At 41.9% G+C, this 17,275-nt stretch overlaps 1 protein-coding gene across 10 annotated transcripts in view; it reads left to right on the top strand.

Moving 5' to 3' along the window:
• The window catches only part of SDK2 (sidekick cell adhesion molecule 2), a 727,771-nt gene that overhangs the window by 391,009 nt on the left and 319,487 nt on the right, over window positions 1–17,275 (top strand). The window lies entirely within an intron of this gene.

A 17,275-nucleotide genomic window follows, 5' to 3' on the forward strand; every position in this document is an offset into this window, starting at 1 on the left:
ATTTAAGTCCTATTAGGAGAAAGGCCTGGATAGTAGTATTGAAGCTTTTACGTAGGGAAAACAAATCCTGTTCCAACTTACAAGGTTATAATCTTAAAGCAGCCATGGAGCATTGGGGTTTATGACTCTGTATTGGCATAAAAAAACATCCTAACCAGAATCAAGATAGGAGATTAACTTATTGGTGGCGTACCCATGACCTTTTTCTATTGCATTTACAGCTGCATGTCCTGCTCTGGTTTAAGACCCTTACAGTTGTGAGATCTGCACTGTAGAACAGATATTACAAGTTTTCTTAATATAAGGGCAAAGCTGGAAATATATAAAGCTAGAAAACCTGATTTTATAGACTATATGGAGTATCCCACAAAGATTTGAATCCTATTCTTGTAATCCTAACCCATGTCAGACCACAGAAGCTTCATAAAGTTGGACAGCTGGATCTTTCCTATTGTTTAGGTGTCCAGAAAGTCTTACATTTTAGAATATTTATTAACATAATACCCTTTTTTGTCTTTAGGGCTTATGACCCTAACACATTTTAGGTTCTGCCTAACAAACCGAATGCAAATTATCTGAAAGAATATGAACCACCAGTCTTAATTTGCTAACAAAAGGCTGACACCTCCCAAACAGTTGGATGGTTAATATTGTATAACATTGGGGTCGAGAACTACGTGTTAACGCTGCCCCCAATGCTTGCAGTTGGCCGCAGAAACTGAGACACACTGTTAAAACAGCTCATATAATTTCCCATAGAAAAGCATGGAAACGTGAAATGTTTCATTGGCAGAGTGCAACACAGCCTGGTCATGTGGTTCCACCCTTATAATGGGAAAATGTTGATGTTTTCCATTTAATGCTAGTATTTCCATGGCCACAACACCTAGAGTCTGCTATTGGTATTGGGATGATTTAAGCCAGCCTGTGGAGTTGTGGAGTCATAGTACGAAATGTTAAAACTCTAGCTTCAAAATATGCTTCAAACTATGCCTTTATATATTGTTAAACTAAATGTAATATATTATTAAGATTGTATAATGAAGTTATTGCTTATTATAGTCAGCCCAGTGTTTGTGTGTTCTAAATAGGTGGGGGGGGGGGGGGGGGTGAAGACTCTGCCAGACCGCTCTTATCTCTCCAGAAACAAAAGGATTGTGCACTTAAACATAACATTTCCCGGACCATTTCTAGCTGATAGAGAGCGTTAGGAAGCCCCATACACATTAGATGGTTGTTGTTTTCTTTGGTTTTTTTTTAGGACTGAATGGTTTTTGGTTGTTTTGGCTGTTGGGATTGTGAAATACCAAGTGAAAGGATACCTGTTGTTTTAAAGTACTTATGACATGTCATAGTGGTCTGCTTTGTAGTTTCGATCAGTGGGGCGGCGGTGGCTGAGACCCCCACTGTATAATTCTAGAATAAAAATTGGTCTGCATTTGTTACAAAAATAGCACCAATTTTCTCTTTAGGCAGTGTTTGGTATTACAGTCCATCTTCATTCACAACCCTCAGACAATGTTTTTCCCCTGATAAAATTATGTATCATTGCTTTTTAATAACGTATGTAATAGTTAATGGGTTTTAGGGCAGAACCACTGATACTTTTCAGAGAAAAGTACTATAGGCCTGTGGACTGCATGAAATTTCTCTGCTCTTTTCCTCGCTTGCCGTTTAAAGACGCTGAAATCACAATCCATTTTCTAAGCCACTCATCAGTATGGCCATTAGCTGGTGTTGCCTTTAGGGAGGTTTTTCGTATAAATGCAGCCTTTTAACTACAAAATTTATTTTGTAGCACTTTTAATCATCCAAACCATATATTAAGCCTAAAACATGGTCTGTTAAAATGTGTCAATGAGACAGAGCAAAGGAAGACTTCTCAGACATCACCCTGATCTTATTCATTCATAAATATATATATATATACAGTCGTGGCCGTAAATGTTAGCAACCCTGAAATTGTTCAAGAAAATTAAGTATTTCTCTCAGAAAAGGATTGCAGTAACACATGTTCTGCTATACTCATGTTTATTCCTGTAATACTCACGTTTCAGAAGACAGGAACCCCGCTGGACCTGTGTGGCAGATGACTCTGACCGTACCAGGGAGCAGAGTCTAAGGTGCCGCTGGTTTTCCCCAGAGCCTGCCGCAAAGCTGGATGGACTTGCTGCAGCAGGCAGCACCCAGATCACTACCCCTGGCACGGCTCGACCACACAGGCGGCTGAGGAGATGCAAGGCACAGGAGGGATAGGGCAGCTTGTAGTCAGGATATCAGAAGGTCAGGGCAGACGGCACAGTAGCATAGTCAGGAATGTATCAAATGGTCAGTAGGCAGGCAGCAAAGGAGCAAGGTCACGGAGCAAAGGATTAGATACACAGCTAGGCAATAACAGGAATGCTTTCTCTCAGGCTCAAGGCAACAAAGATCCGGCTGGGAAATGAGGAGGGTGGAGGAATTTATCAATGAGCCACAGGTGAATTACACTAATGAGCACACTGGCCCTTTAAATCTTAAAGCTCAGATGCGCGCGTGCCCTAGGGGACGGGTATACGTGCGCCGGAGCAGAGAGGCGGAGGCAGGAGTAGCACCAAGTGAGTGACGACGCGATGCGAGTCCCAGCCCGGTCGGCAGCAGCAGGTAACGGGACCATGCGCTTACAGCCATCGTGTGCGGCCGGATCGCATAACGTAACAATTCCTTTTGTGTGCATTGGAACTAAACCAAAAAAGGGAGGAAAAAAGCAAATTGGACATAATGTCACACCAAACTCCAAAAATGGTCTAGACAAAATTATTGACACCCTTAACTAAATATTTGGTTGCACACCCTTTGAAAAAATTTACTGTAATCAGTCGCTTCCTATAACCATCAATAAGCTTCTTACACCTCTCAGCCGGAATGTTGGACCACTCTTCCTTTTCAAACTGCTCCAGGTCTCTCTTATTGGAAGGCGCCTTTTACCAACAGTAATTTTAAGATCTCTCCACAGATGTTCAATGGGATTTAGATCTGGACTCCTTGCTGCCACTTCAGAACTCTCCAGCGCTTTGTTGCCATCCATTTCTGGGGGCTTTTTGACATTTGTTTTGGGTCATTGTCCTGATGGAAGACCCGAGATCTCTGACGCAAACCCAGCTTTCTGACACTGGGCTGTACAGGGTGCCAATAATTTTGTCCAGACCATTTTTGGAGTTTGGTGACATTATGTCCAATTTGCTTTTTTTCCTCCTTTTTTGGTTTAGTTCCAATACGCACAAAGGGAATAAACATGTGTATAGCAAAACATGTGTTACTGCAATCCTTTTCTGTGAGAAATACTAAATTTTCTAGAAATATTTAAGGGGTGCCAACATTTACGGCCTTGACTGTATATGTATGTATATATATATAAATATATTTTATATATATATATATATATATATATATATATATATATATATATATGTGCATATATATATATATATATATATATATATATATACACACATACACACACACACACACACTGTTGACTTTGGTAGTTGGCAGTAATCTGGACCATTAGCACAGGTCTCATCCACATCTAAGTCTATTCTCCCAGTTGACAGGAGTTGTGACCCAGAGGATAAAAGCTCCATTAGGACGCTATTGGAAGGGTAAAAGAACACATAGAACAATCAATAGACGAAAAGCACCTTTTAGGCACCCTGAGGTTTCTGGGACAAAGTGTTGCAGGGAAATGAAGGATATTCTATACAATGGGCGCCTTACAGCACTCCCCTATCCGTGCCCACACCATCTCAACGCCAGCCATTTTCAGTATCCATATCCTCTGAGGAATATTGATCTGCAATAGTAATATACATAAATATTTCCTGTTCTGATGAGGAAGAAGGTAAATTGTCAATATGTTACACTTAAACATTCAATGAGCTTAGGCAGGGAGTATTTTTCATAAAGATGTGACAGGACAAGGTCGTGATGGGAAGATGATGGCGTGAAGGACGAAATGATAGATTCCTTAAAATTCTAATTGCTTGGTACCTTAGAGTCCAGAATCCTGCTTACCCAATATGGGACTGAAATTGTAACCAAAATACTACACCAACGACAGAGCTGTGGCAGATAATTTGTGGGGTGTGTGTCTTTGGTGATGGGTGACGGGAAGTCAGCAAGCCTTTTCTTCTTGGCAAGTGCTGTGGCAAACATAGTCCCTGCCCCAGATGAACAAAGTCTCGTATTCAGCTCAATCACATATGGCAGTCTCTATCGGCGCTTTTATGCTTATGCATCGATTTGCACCATTCCCCACTTTGCATCCTGAACCTGATGTTGTGTTATAGTCCTTATTACAGTGTGTACCCAAAAGATCCATGAAGAAAAATATATATAGTAATACCAACACAAGGAGGCATTATTCCAACCTGATGGCAAAAGTCCATAAGCAATGAACTGAGTCAGGAGAGATCGAGGCCAAGTGACTAATAATTGAAGTGTAATAGGGAATCGGCTTCGGTGTCATCTCAGGAACATTTCCATATTACACACATAAAAAAAACATATTTGAGTAAGTGTAAAGAAGCTAATATTGAGCTTTATCCAGGGCCAAAAACTGAACCAAAATGAAAGAAAATGATGACTATAAATATAATAGAGAAATGAAATATACCGGTGGTAAACTCTGGGGTCCTTGTGGTTGTCTTTATTTAAGGTGTGTGGTTATGGATGTCCTATGCACCGAGGAAAATTATGAAAGCTAATGCCTTATCTGTCACCTCTTTATGGTCTATCAGTCACAGGGTGGTGAATAAGAGGGCAGCACTCGTGTCACTATCTGATGGATAGCTATTGGGAATGGCTCATGAATAGAGTGGTGTGCCAGAGCGTTTGGAGGAAGAACAAAATGTAGTAGACACTTGTGAAATTGATCTGTTCGTGATGAAGACCTCTAGATGAGGTCACATGAAGAAGGGTAAGCTCTTGGCCACCACCTTTGGCATGAATTGTAATTAACGGAATTTCAATGCGGGGCCCCTCTAGGGATTCCAAAAGGCACTTAGGTGACAGTTTTACTTGGAATTAGAGTGTCCGGGTTGGTAACCTCCATCATAGACGGGTCCATTGATCTATTTTAGGTCATCTCTGTCATTTGTATTCCTCATCATGTTGCCCTACAGAACTATGTGTTGGAGGTGATCCTAAAGGCATGTTCACACAAATTTAATAAGCAGAAAATTCAGCCTCAAAGTCTGTTTCGAATTTGTGTAGATTTTGGCATGATTTATACATTTAGGGGTGTTTGTTTATGTCTATTTGCATGTGACTTGTAAACAACCATGTCATCTGCATAGGAGTCTGAAAGATTTTTGAAGCTACCATTGATTTCACAGTAAGAAATCTGCGCCAAGTCAGTTCTGAAATGTGTTTGTCACTGAAAAGCGGCATGGTCTTTTAAAGGTTTACTCTGGTGGAAAACATTTTTTTTTTTTTTAAATCAACTGGTGCCAGAAAGTTAAACAGATTTGTAAATTACTTCTATTAAAAAATCTTTACCCTTTCAGTACTTTTTAACAGCTATATGCTACAGAGGAAATTCTTTTCTTTTTTAATTTCTTTTTTGTCTTGTCCACAGTGATCTCTGCTGACACCTGATGCCCCTATCAGGAACTTTCCATAGCAGGAGAAAATCCCCATAGCAAACCTATGCTGCTCTGGACAGTTCCTCACAGAGGTGTCAGCAGAGAGCACTTTGGTCCGGGTGAAAAACCGTATTAAACCGTATATGTTTTTTTTTTTTTTAACATGGGAGTCAACGGGAACCGTACGGTTCCATCCTGTTTTCACCATACGGTTTTTGACTTTGCACTGTTTTTTCTTTCTTGGAATTTCAATCAAACAAGTGAAACTTTATTCAAAACGGAGTGAAAAGTTAAAAAAGTATATGGTTTGTTCTTAAAAAAACTGATGCAACCGGACATCATTTTTAACTGTATACGGGTTGAAATTTGTACACACGTTTTGATACAGTTTAGTCAGGTTTTGAGGAATCCGTTTTTCATCAAAAACCTGATACGGGAGCTGTATTGCAAAAACATGGTGTGCACGCACCCTAACTAGTCAACACGGAAGTGTTTCCCAACCAGTGTGCCTCCAGCTGTTGCAAAACTACAACTTCCAGCATGCCCGGACAGCCAACGGCTGTCCGGGCATGCTGGAAGTTGTAGTTTTGCAACAGCTGGAGGCACACTGGTTGGTAAACAGTGGTCTAGATGTCAAGAACTGAGATACGGTCAGGTAGCCGTGCCCTATGTCCTGTAGTCCTATTCAGGATAAACTCCTCTACGCATCCTCCACCACTCTACAAACACATCCTGCCGGGTCTGTCGCGACCTCATGTACTGACTGTGGATTGTGTTTTCCCATATCCTTTAATCATCTAGCACAGTGAACATATTCAGCGATATCTCTCGTTCCTCTCGCACCAGGGTTATGGTTCCCCACTCTCTGTGTCCTTTTGTGATTCACATAATTGATTGTACAACATGGTCGGTAAGAGAGTTTATAGAGTTCCTATTTAGCCGTCCAATCTCATGCATAGTGTATTCTAGGTAATATGCAGACGGGCCATCTGTCATCTCCGGGCAGGTAATAGACAGAAATCTATTTAAGTCACGGGCGCCTTTAATGGCTTCTGTGTAAATAAAGTACGGCTGCAGCGAGAGCTTTATCCCATTAGGTGGATTCGGGAATCTGCCTGTTTCCTATATACTACCGTCCTCGTATTAAAGAGATTACGCTGATCCGTGCCTTTTAGCGAAAGACATCGAGTGTTCAGTGTACGGCTGAGAGGCCTAATCTTTATGGGAATGTATATCAGTCATTGAGAAAATATGAAAGGCCTGCAACTATTTCAATCCCAGAGCCTATTTTGGTTGCATTATGCTTCTTTCATTGTACGTTTTTATTATCTGTTAGAAAGTCCCCAGATCTATTGTATTGAATGGTATTTTTAGGAATGTTTTGAGAAGATCACCAAATATGTTGATGCTTGATATATGCATTAAAAAAACAAAATCACACAACTATTGTCACCATATATTTAGACTTTAAAGGGGAACTCCGGTGGAAACAAGTAGAAAACAAATGTTTTCAAATCAACTGGTGAAAGTTAAACAGATTTGTAAATTACTTATATTAAAAAAAAAATCTTAATCCTTCTAGTACTTATTAGCTGCTGTATAAAACAGAGACATTTGTGAATTTCTTTTCTGTCTGACAGCAGTGCTCTCTGCTTAGTATGTTCCCCCACATTAGGTTGTAGTCCCCCCTCATTAGGTGCAGTATAGTTCCCCCACAGACATACAGCCTTCAGCCATATACAGTGTATGGTTGGAGGCTGTATATCTGTGTACAGCCTCACAGTGCTCCGTCCACCACTCCTCCGATCGGGGGTCACGACCTACTGCTATGGCCTATAGGCCATAGCAGTAGGTCCCGGGACTGGAGGAGCGGTGGTCGGAGCACCGAAGCTGAAGTGTAGCTGGTAACTCAATATGCTGGCCAGCACGCGTCCTCCTCATCGATGCTCCGTTCCTACGGGCGCACGCACGGGACGTCAGTGACGTCCCTGCGTGCACTACATCCCGGCGGCCCCTGCATTTTTAAAGTTTACGCAGGGCCGCAGAAAGGTAACCGGGACATCCTTGTGTCCCGAAAAGATTTTTCTGGACACAGGGATTTCCCGGTTTGCCCCACCGGGCGAACTATGGTCGCGTGCCCACAGAGGGGGCTCGGCGTGCCACAGGTTCGCCATCACTGTGATAGAATATAGGTGGATAGATAGGATATAGATAGATATGAGATAGATAGATATGAGATAGGGTGGGTTCACACCACGTTTTTGCAATCCAGTTCCCGTGTCACGTTTTTTTGAAGGAAACGTATCGCTAAAAACCGTACTAAACCGTATGCAACCGTATATGCCGGATTCCGGTTAAAAACCGCATTGTAATAAAAAAAACGTATATACGGTTGCATACGGTTTTACACTAAAAACACTCCCAGATAGAAGATTCTAGAAGCTGGTGGAACTTTCGGAACCAACTGCGCATGTGCAGATTCGTAAACCGTATTGTGAAAACCGGATGTAAACGTAAGTGTATCCGGTTGAATACGGTTCTCATAGACCACCATTATATAAAAAACGGATACGGTTTAAATATGGTTTTTCAAACGGACTTCAAACCATAGTAGACTACGGTTTGAAGTACGGGAAATTAAACGCTTTTAACCGTAACGGATACAAAACGTATGCAACCGCATGATACGGTTAACATACGGTTTGCAATACAAAGTCAGTGAGTACGGTTTGCAATACAGTTCCATACGGTTTTGATGCTCAAACCGTATACGGGAACTGTATTGCAAAAGCGTGGTGTGAACCCACCCATAGATAGATAGATAGATATGAGATAGATAGATTGATAGAGAGATATGAGAAAGATAGATATGAGGATAGATGGATAGACAGACAGATAGATAAGGTATAAATAAGATAGATAGATACAAAAGTAGAAAGTTGGATTGCAGTACTCCAAACAAAATGATTAGAGTGAAAAAATCTGTTTTATTCCATCCAAAGTGCAATGTTTCGGTTGCCCAGTGCAACTATTTTCAAGCAAGTTACAAGTGAATTGTGTAGCATATAAATAGGGATATCAATTAAGAATCTCAATTACAGTAAAATACAATAAAGTGCAAATACAGTGAATCATAAATGCCAAATACAGATGCCTAGGTGTACAGGTCATGATGACTGAGTTATAAGTGCCATTAATGTTCATATTACATACAGTAAAAGCTCAATAAAGTGCTAACAGTGTATAATGAGATGATGTATACAATCATATTCATGTGCAAAAGTTGTACAATAATTATATCAATACCGGAACAGAGTTTACACTCACCAATAAAGAATAACCACGCTCTGCATCATAGTGTGGGGATGGCGTCCCCCGTGTGCCGGTGTATAGACCAGAAGAGGGAGCGCAGTTAGGGCCAATCACAATTGAGAATCGTCATGTGACATCAGCAAAGGGTATAGGTTGCATGTGCACTGTGGCAAACGGCGGCGGCCATATTAAGTCAGGGCATATGCATAATGATGCTCTATGGTAAGTATGTGCAAACTCATTGGCCAATATAGTGCTGGGTTTCTAGCGCCCCTGGACCACAGCAGTCTCAAAGCATTTTTAGTGTCCGCCATGTCACTTTAACACCATGGGAACAACAGTGTATCCGGGTACAAACTTATAGGCAGAACCGCATCCAAACCACAACCAATGTGAGGAGGGTCAGAGAGTAACATTAGGGAAATTAAGAGAATTGGCCCCAAGTCCTCTCCGGAATCAGAAAAAAACATAATGTACATTTGGTGGTGATATTCCTCAGTCCACGTCGTGATCTATAAAAAAGAAAAGAAAAGAGAAAAATAAGTATGTACAGATAAATAATAAATAAATATGTTACAAATAAATATACAATAAGGCGCACAATTTATTTAATACACAAAACATCATAGGTCCAGTTCACAAAAGTACTTAAAACAGGTCTGGAGTAACGCAAAATTCGACATTAAGGCCCTTAGGGCGCAATGTTTGAATCTCAAAGATTCAGCGGAGCTTGCAGTGCTTCAATATAGTGGTGCGGTCTCCACCGGCCTTTGGCAATGCTGTATGGTCAATGAGGGTGAAACGTAAGTCTCATTCCCAAAGGTCCATCTCAGTAAATTGCTTAGCTACTGGTAAATCCATCCGTTTCTTTCGGATGATATATCTGTGGTGGTTGATATGAGTACAAAAATCCAAGGTCATTTCTCCAACATAAAGCAATTTGCATGGGCATGATAACACATATACAACAAATTTGGATGTACAGGTTAGATAAAATTTCAACTTGTATTCTTTCTCCGTTGCTGGATGTTTAAATATTGGGACCTTAATCATCAGATGACAATTTATACAAGATCAACATGGAAAACTACCTTTGTTTTGGATGATCAAATATGTTTGTTGGTCTCCTTGTTTAACAGAGATATCAGATTTAACCAGCTTGTCCCTGAGGTTATGGGGTCTGCGGTATGACAAATTGGCAAATTCTGGGATGTCTGGGTAACATCTGGAGAGCAAATACCAGTGTTTACCAATCACCCAGGAAATGCTCTGGGACATGTTATTAAAAGTAGAGACAAAAGCAATTCTGGGACTGGTTTTTGTGCATATCTTGGTGGGTCGTTGGACAAGATCCTTTCTAGCCAAATTCATTATTTGTGTCTTTGTGTCATGTAGAAGATTACCAGGGTATCCACGGTTAGAAAAACCATGGATCATACAGTCCAATGCAGGTTTAACCAAAGGTTCTGAGCTGAGGATACGCTTTGCTCGCATCATCTGACTCTGGTAAGGATCTTCACAGCTGAAGTTGTGGGACACATAGACTAACATCTCCTCCAGGGAGGAAATGAAAATGTAGGCATAGGTGGGGGCTACGTTTGTCCCCATTGCGGTACCAGAGACTTGAAGGAAAAATTGTTAATTGAACATGAAATAATTAGAGGTTAGAACAGTATGGAGGAGAAACAGAATGAAATTGTTTTAGCTGGAGAAAAGTCATGACAAATAGTATCACTTACTGCCTGAATTCCCTTGTCGTAGGGAATAGAGGTATATAAGTTGGTTACAGCAAGGGAGGCCACTATAGCATCATCAGGGATTTTCAGCATCTAAATTTTCCTTAAAAAAGTGTCTAACAAAAATGAATGGGCCTTGGTGGTGTAAGGACGAAGAACATGATCAAGGAAGATAGATAAATGTCTAGTTAATGACTCTCGCCCAGAGATGATGGGTCTCCCTGGCGGGTCAATGAGCAATTTGTGAATCTTAGGCAATAGGTATAAAAAGGGAGTATTAGGATGTGACACCACCAAATAAGATTTAAGAGCCTTGTCGATCAGGCCTGCTGAAAAGGCCCCATTAACCAGACTCTTAAAGGGGTATTCCAGGAAAAAACTTTTTTTTATATATCAACTGGTTCCAGAAAGTTAAACAGATTTGTAAATGACTTCTATTAAAAAATCTTAATCCTTTCAGTACTTAGGAGCTTCTGAAGTTTAGGTTGTTCTTTTCTGTCTAAGTAATCTCTGATGACACGTGTCTCGGGAACCGCCCAGTTTAGAAGAGATTTGCTATGGGAATTTGTTTCAAAACTGGGCGTTTCCCGAGACACGTGTCATCAGAGATTTCTTAGACAGAAAAGAGCAACCTTAACTTCAGAAGCTCATAAGTACTGAAAGGATTAAGATTTTTTAATAGAAGTAATTTACAAATCTGTTTAACTTTCTGGAACCAGTTGATATATAAAAAAAAGTTTTTTCCTGGAATACCCCTTTAATGTTGCGCTCAATATCTAACCTAGGGTCATTAGATAACAATTTATACGTGTTGGTATCCCCAAGTTGGCGTATGGCCTCCTGTATATATTTAGAATTGTCCATGACCACAACGGCACCTCCTTTGTCTGCAGGCTGCAAAATATTTGACCATCCACAACAAAGGTAGTTTTCCATGTTGTTTTTGTATAAATTGTCATCTGATCATTAAGGGCCCAATATTTAAACATCCAGCAACGGAGAAAGAATACAAGTTGAAATTTTATCTATCCCGTACATCCAAATTTGTTGTATATGTGTTATCATGCCCATGCAAATTGCTTTATTGCGGAGAAACAACCTTGGATTTTCGTACTCTTATCAACCACCACAGATATATCATCCGAAAGAAACGGATGGATTTACCCGTAGCTAAGCATTTCACTAAGATGGGCCATGGGGAATGAGACTTGCGTTTCACCCTCATTGACCATACAGCATTGCCAAAGACCAGTGGAGACCGCACCACTATATTGAAGCACTGCAAGCTCCGCTGAATCTTTGAGCTTCAAACATTGCGCCCTAAGGGCCTTAATTTCGAAATTTTGCGTTACTCCTGACATGTTTTAAGTGCTTTTGTGAACTGGACCTATGATGTTATGGACCTGTGAATTTATGGAACGGTCTACCTCAGGAACTGGTCACAGCAGGAACAATTAACAGCTTTAAAACAGGATTAGATACATTCCTGGAACAAAATAACATTAATGCTTATGAAGAAATATAAAATCCCATCCCTTCCCCAATATCGCGCCACACCCCTACCCCTTAATTCCCTGGTTGAACTTGATGGACATATGTCTTTTTTCGACCGTACTAACTATGTAACTATGTTTTGTGTATCAAATGAATTGTGCCCCTTTATTGTATATTTATTTGTAACATTTATTTATTATTTATCTGTACATACTTATTTTTTCATTTTTATAGATCACAACGTGGACTGAGGAATATCACCACCAAATGTACATTATGTTTTTATTTGTTTTTTCTGATTCCGGAGAGGACTCAGTGTGGCCAATTCTCTTAATTTCCCTAATGTTACTCTCTGACCCTCTTCACATTGGTTGCGGTTTGGATGTGGTTCTGCCTATTTGTGACCACTGTCTGTTATACTGCTGTTGAGTGAAACCGCACTCCTGATCTGGGAGAGATGGCCGCTGATTGTTGCCCCTGTCCTGGTGTTGGAAGTTTGTACCCGGATACACTGTGGTTCCCATGGTGTTAAGGTGACATGGCGGACACTAAAAATGCTTTGAGACTGCTGTGGTCCAGGGGTGCTGGGAACCCTGCACTATACTGGCCAATGAGTTTCCCCATACTTACCATAGAACATCATTATGGATATGCCCTGACTGTTTGAACACAGCACACATGCGCTATGCCCTTTGCTGACGTCACATAACTATTCTCCCTTGTGATTGGCTGTGATTGATTGATATCCCTATTTATATGCTGCACAATGCAAAGTGCAACCGAAACGTTGCACTTTGGATGGAATAAAACAGATTTTTTTCACGCTAATCATTTTGTTTGGAGTGCTGCAATCCGTACTTTGTACTTTTGTATTTAAGTGGCCCTGGACCAAGGTTTTTCTGGACTGCTGGCACCCTCATCGCCTCTCCCTGGTTGTGCTGTTCCTTCTGGTTTTTCTGTTAGATAGATAGCTAGATATGAGATAGATATGAGATAGATAGATGGATAGATTTGAGATATAAGATTGATAAATATGAAATAAGTAGATGGATAGATAGGTAGATAATAGAAAGAGGGATAGGTAGATACACTCTCTATATATGTACAGGTAGACAGATGCTGTAGATAAATAATAGATTTGATGGATAAATACACAGACATCAGATACTGTTGATTAATAGATAAATTAGATACATGAACATATAATGAACTGACAGGTGGTAGAAATTTCTCTCCTACTACTCCAATCTTTCCCTGACTCCTGTCTTCTCCTGTCGCTGTTGTTCTCCTCTTTATCGGCCTCTCATGCTTGAGCCGACACAAACCCTATTATTTGTAATCCCAAATCCTCCTTGTCCAATCATTTGATCCGATTGCAGACGCTGCGCTCCTCCTCGCCAATTTCCCCCTCCTTCTAAAACCAATTAGGCCCACTCCTAACGAAACTGTTATTGTGACCTAAGCAGACGGCGGCTCCTATACACTCACTGTGGAATAAAGCTGCAGTTAATCAAAAACAATTCAGGCCTCCATTACTGCCGGCCGTGTGAGGAGGCAGGGGGAGCAATCGGCAGGTAATTTCGGGAGAGATCGCCTAGAGAAAATTGGAATATAGTGGGGCTGAAAGCATATTCAGAGAGTTAGCAGCATGTGGGGAGGAGGGGAGCGATGGAGATGCTTCTCTGGGGGTGGATAGAAAACAAATAGGTTAACACAGACCTAATGCCAGATCTACATGGCATATAACTGAATAACTAGTCAACACTGCAGTGTTTCCCAAACAGTGTGCCTCCAGCTGTTGCAAAACTACAACTTCCAGCATGCCCCGACAGCCGTTGACTGTCCGGGCATGCTAAAAATTGTGGTTTTGCAACAGCTGGAGGCACACTGGTTGGGAAATACTGCAATAAGGTGTCCGCATTGGTTGGCCAATACTTTTATTCTTACATTGCCAGGACTTATAACAGGAACAGCACAATTCCTATCAGTATATGATACATTCAGTCTATATAAATACGTAACCTGATTATTTAAGGGAGATTTTTGGTCATGGAACAAGTCGATAAACTATTTCTGGTAGGATTTCCCAATGTATGACCACCCTGTTATGTGCCAGCACCCCCTCCACCCAGTGGTGGATCAAGAGTCTAGTCTCGGGAGGGACATTATGAAAACTCCTTATGCAGGTAGTAGGTAACCCTCCTATTAGTTTAGTAGTTTGTCCCCATATTAGCTAGGCAGGAACATGATAGATAGTCCCTCACATTAGGTGTAGATAGTAGAGTTCCCTCACATTAGATGTAGGCAGCAGAGTTCCCCCAAAGTGGGTGTAGGCAGCAGAGTTCCCCCAAAGTAGGTGTAGGCAGAAGAGTTCCCCCATAATAGGTGTAGGCAGCAGACTTCCCCCATAATAGGTGTAGGCAGCAGAGTTCCCCCTTAGTGGCTGTAGGCAGCAGAATTCCCCCTTAGTGACTGTAGGCAGCAGAGTTCCCCCACAGTGGGTGTAGGCAGCAGAGTTCCCCCACAGTGGATGTTGGCAGCAGAGTTCCCCCACAGTGGGTGTAGGCAGCAGAGTTCCCCCACAGTGGGTGTAGGCAGCAGGGTTCCCCCACAGTGGGTGTAGGCAGCAGAGTTCCCCCACAGTGGGTATAGGCAGCAGGGTTCCCCCACAGTGGGTGTAGGCAGCAGGGTTCCCCCACAGTGGGTGTAGGCAGCAGAGTTCCCCCACAGTGGGTGTAGGCAGCAGAGTTCCCCCACAGTGGGTGTAGGCAGCAGAGTTCCCCCACAGTGGGTGTATGGCAGCAGAGTTCCCCCACAGTGGGTGTAGGCAGCAGAGTTCCCCCACAGTGGGTGTAGGCAGCAGAGTTCCCCCACAGTGGGTGTATGGCAGCAGAGTTCCCCCACAGTGGGTGTATGGCAGCAGAGTTCCCCCACAGTGGGTGTATGGCAGCAGAGTTCCCCCACAGTGGGTGTATGGCAGCAGAGTTCCCCCACAGTGGGTGTATGGCAGCAGAGTTCCCCCACAGTAGCTGTAGGCAGCAGCATTCCCCCACAGTAGGTGTAGGCAGCAGAGTTCCCCCACAGTAGGTGTAGGCAGCAGAATTCCCCCACAGTAGGTCTAGGCAGCAGAGTTTCCCCCCCCCCCCAGAGTAGGTGTAGGCAGCAGGGCCCCCCCCCCCAGAGTAGGTGTAGGCATCAGGATCCCCCCGCATTCAACAGAGTTTTTCCCCCTCCCTCAGCAGGTGTAGGCAGGGGCCCGCGTCCTCCTTCCTCCACAGTGCAGGCGCCGGTGAATGACATCATTGGTGCCTGCACTGTGTGGGGGTGTAGGTCACGTCTCCTTTTTGTAAGCTGCAGATGCGGCTCACACAAAGGGGACACCTTCATACAGGAGAAGGCAGCGCTGTCTGCTGGGGATCCGGGATAAGTGTCCTGGTACCTCAGTAGCGGCGGGCCCTGTAACCAGCCGGGCCCTTGGACGATGTCCGATTGGATCGTCTGATTGGATCGTCCGATCAGTCCTCCCCTGTATCTATCTCATATCTATCTATCTTCCTATCTATCTCATATCAATTTATATGACTGCACATAACAGGGTGGTCACAAATAGGGAAATCCTACTAAAATAGCATCTGCCTATTTGTGACCACCCTGTTATGTGCAGTCATATAGATTGATATGAGATAGATAGGAAGATAAATAGATATGAGATAGAAAGGAGGATAGATATATATGAGATAGGAGGATAGATAAATAGATATGAGATAGGAGGATAGATATATATGAGATAGATAGATATGAGATAGATATAGATATGAGATATATAGATATTAGATAGATAGATAGGTAGATATGAGATAGATAGGTAGATATGAGATAGATAGATATGAGATAGATATAGATATGAGATATATAGATATGAGATAGATAGATATTAGATAGATAGATATTAGATAGATAGATATTAGATAGATAGATATTAGATAGATAGATAGATAGATAGGTAGATATGAGATTGAGATAGATAGATATGAGATAGATAGATATGAGATAGATAGATAGGAGATAGATAGATAGATAGATAGATAGGAGATAGATAGATAGATAGATAGGAGATAGATAGATAGATAGATAGATAGGAGATAGATAGATAGATAGATAGGTAGATACTATTTCATTAGGATTTCCCTATTTGTGTTCTGTGCAGTCAGGATGTTCGGAGCCCAGGTAAAGTTAATATGATTTCATATACGATCACACTGCGGCCTTTTGATTCCTATGGACCAGCACATCGCCCCCCTGTCCCTGCGTCGCGGTGACTTTTCATGTAGGCATGATTGACATTTTGTTTATGACAGAACTGTCAAAGTGAAAAGGGCTGCTCAAAAAAAAAGGGAAAATGAATAATGTTAGAACACAGAGCAGCGGTTCTAAGGTGGGGTTCTCCAACCTGTGGCTCTCCAGATGTCGTGAAACTACAACTCCCAGCATGCCCCGACAGCTAAAGAGCCACAGGAGGGAGAACACTGGTCTAAGAGAGAAATGCTGGGCTGTCGTAGTTAGTTTGGCAGGCTGGTCATGTTAAGATGATGTTGTAGTTTTGCAACAGCTGAAGAGCCACAAGTTGGAGAGCACTGCCTCAGAGCATGATATATAAACCCCCAAAAAATTCATAAACATGTCCGAAATATATAAACAATTACAACAGCAACACATCACTCTCCTAATAGCAACAGAAAAGCAGCAGTTACTGTAATGATTTGCATATTGTTCTGATATGTAAATGAGCTTGTCTTGCAACGCTGGTCACCCCTGTACCGAGGCCACTTCCTCTGAAATGCCACCTGCTTCATTAACAGGACGAGCCTCGCTGTCTGATCCTGATAGTGCAGTCTATTGCCGGAACAAAGGGAACGAACAGCGCTGATATTTTAATAGGTTGAGAGTCCACAGGCGAAACTTTGTTGAATATCAGACGGCTTTAATAACATTTTAGAATTGTAATTGTTATCGGTGTGTGCAAACATGACTGGCGGAGCAGACTCCCTTTTCGGAGGACACAAAGGACGCGTTAAAAAAAACAAACACAAAAAAAACAATATAGAATTT

The sequence above is a fragment of the Hyla sarda genome, chromosome 13, assembly GCF_029499605.1.
Source record: "Hyla sarda isolate aHylSar1 chromosome 13, aHylSar1.hap1, whole genome shotgun sequence".
NCBI lineage: Eukaryota > Metazoa > Chordata > Amphibia > Anura > Hylidae > Hyla > Hyla sarda.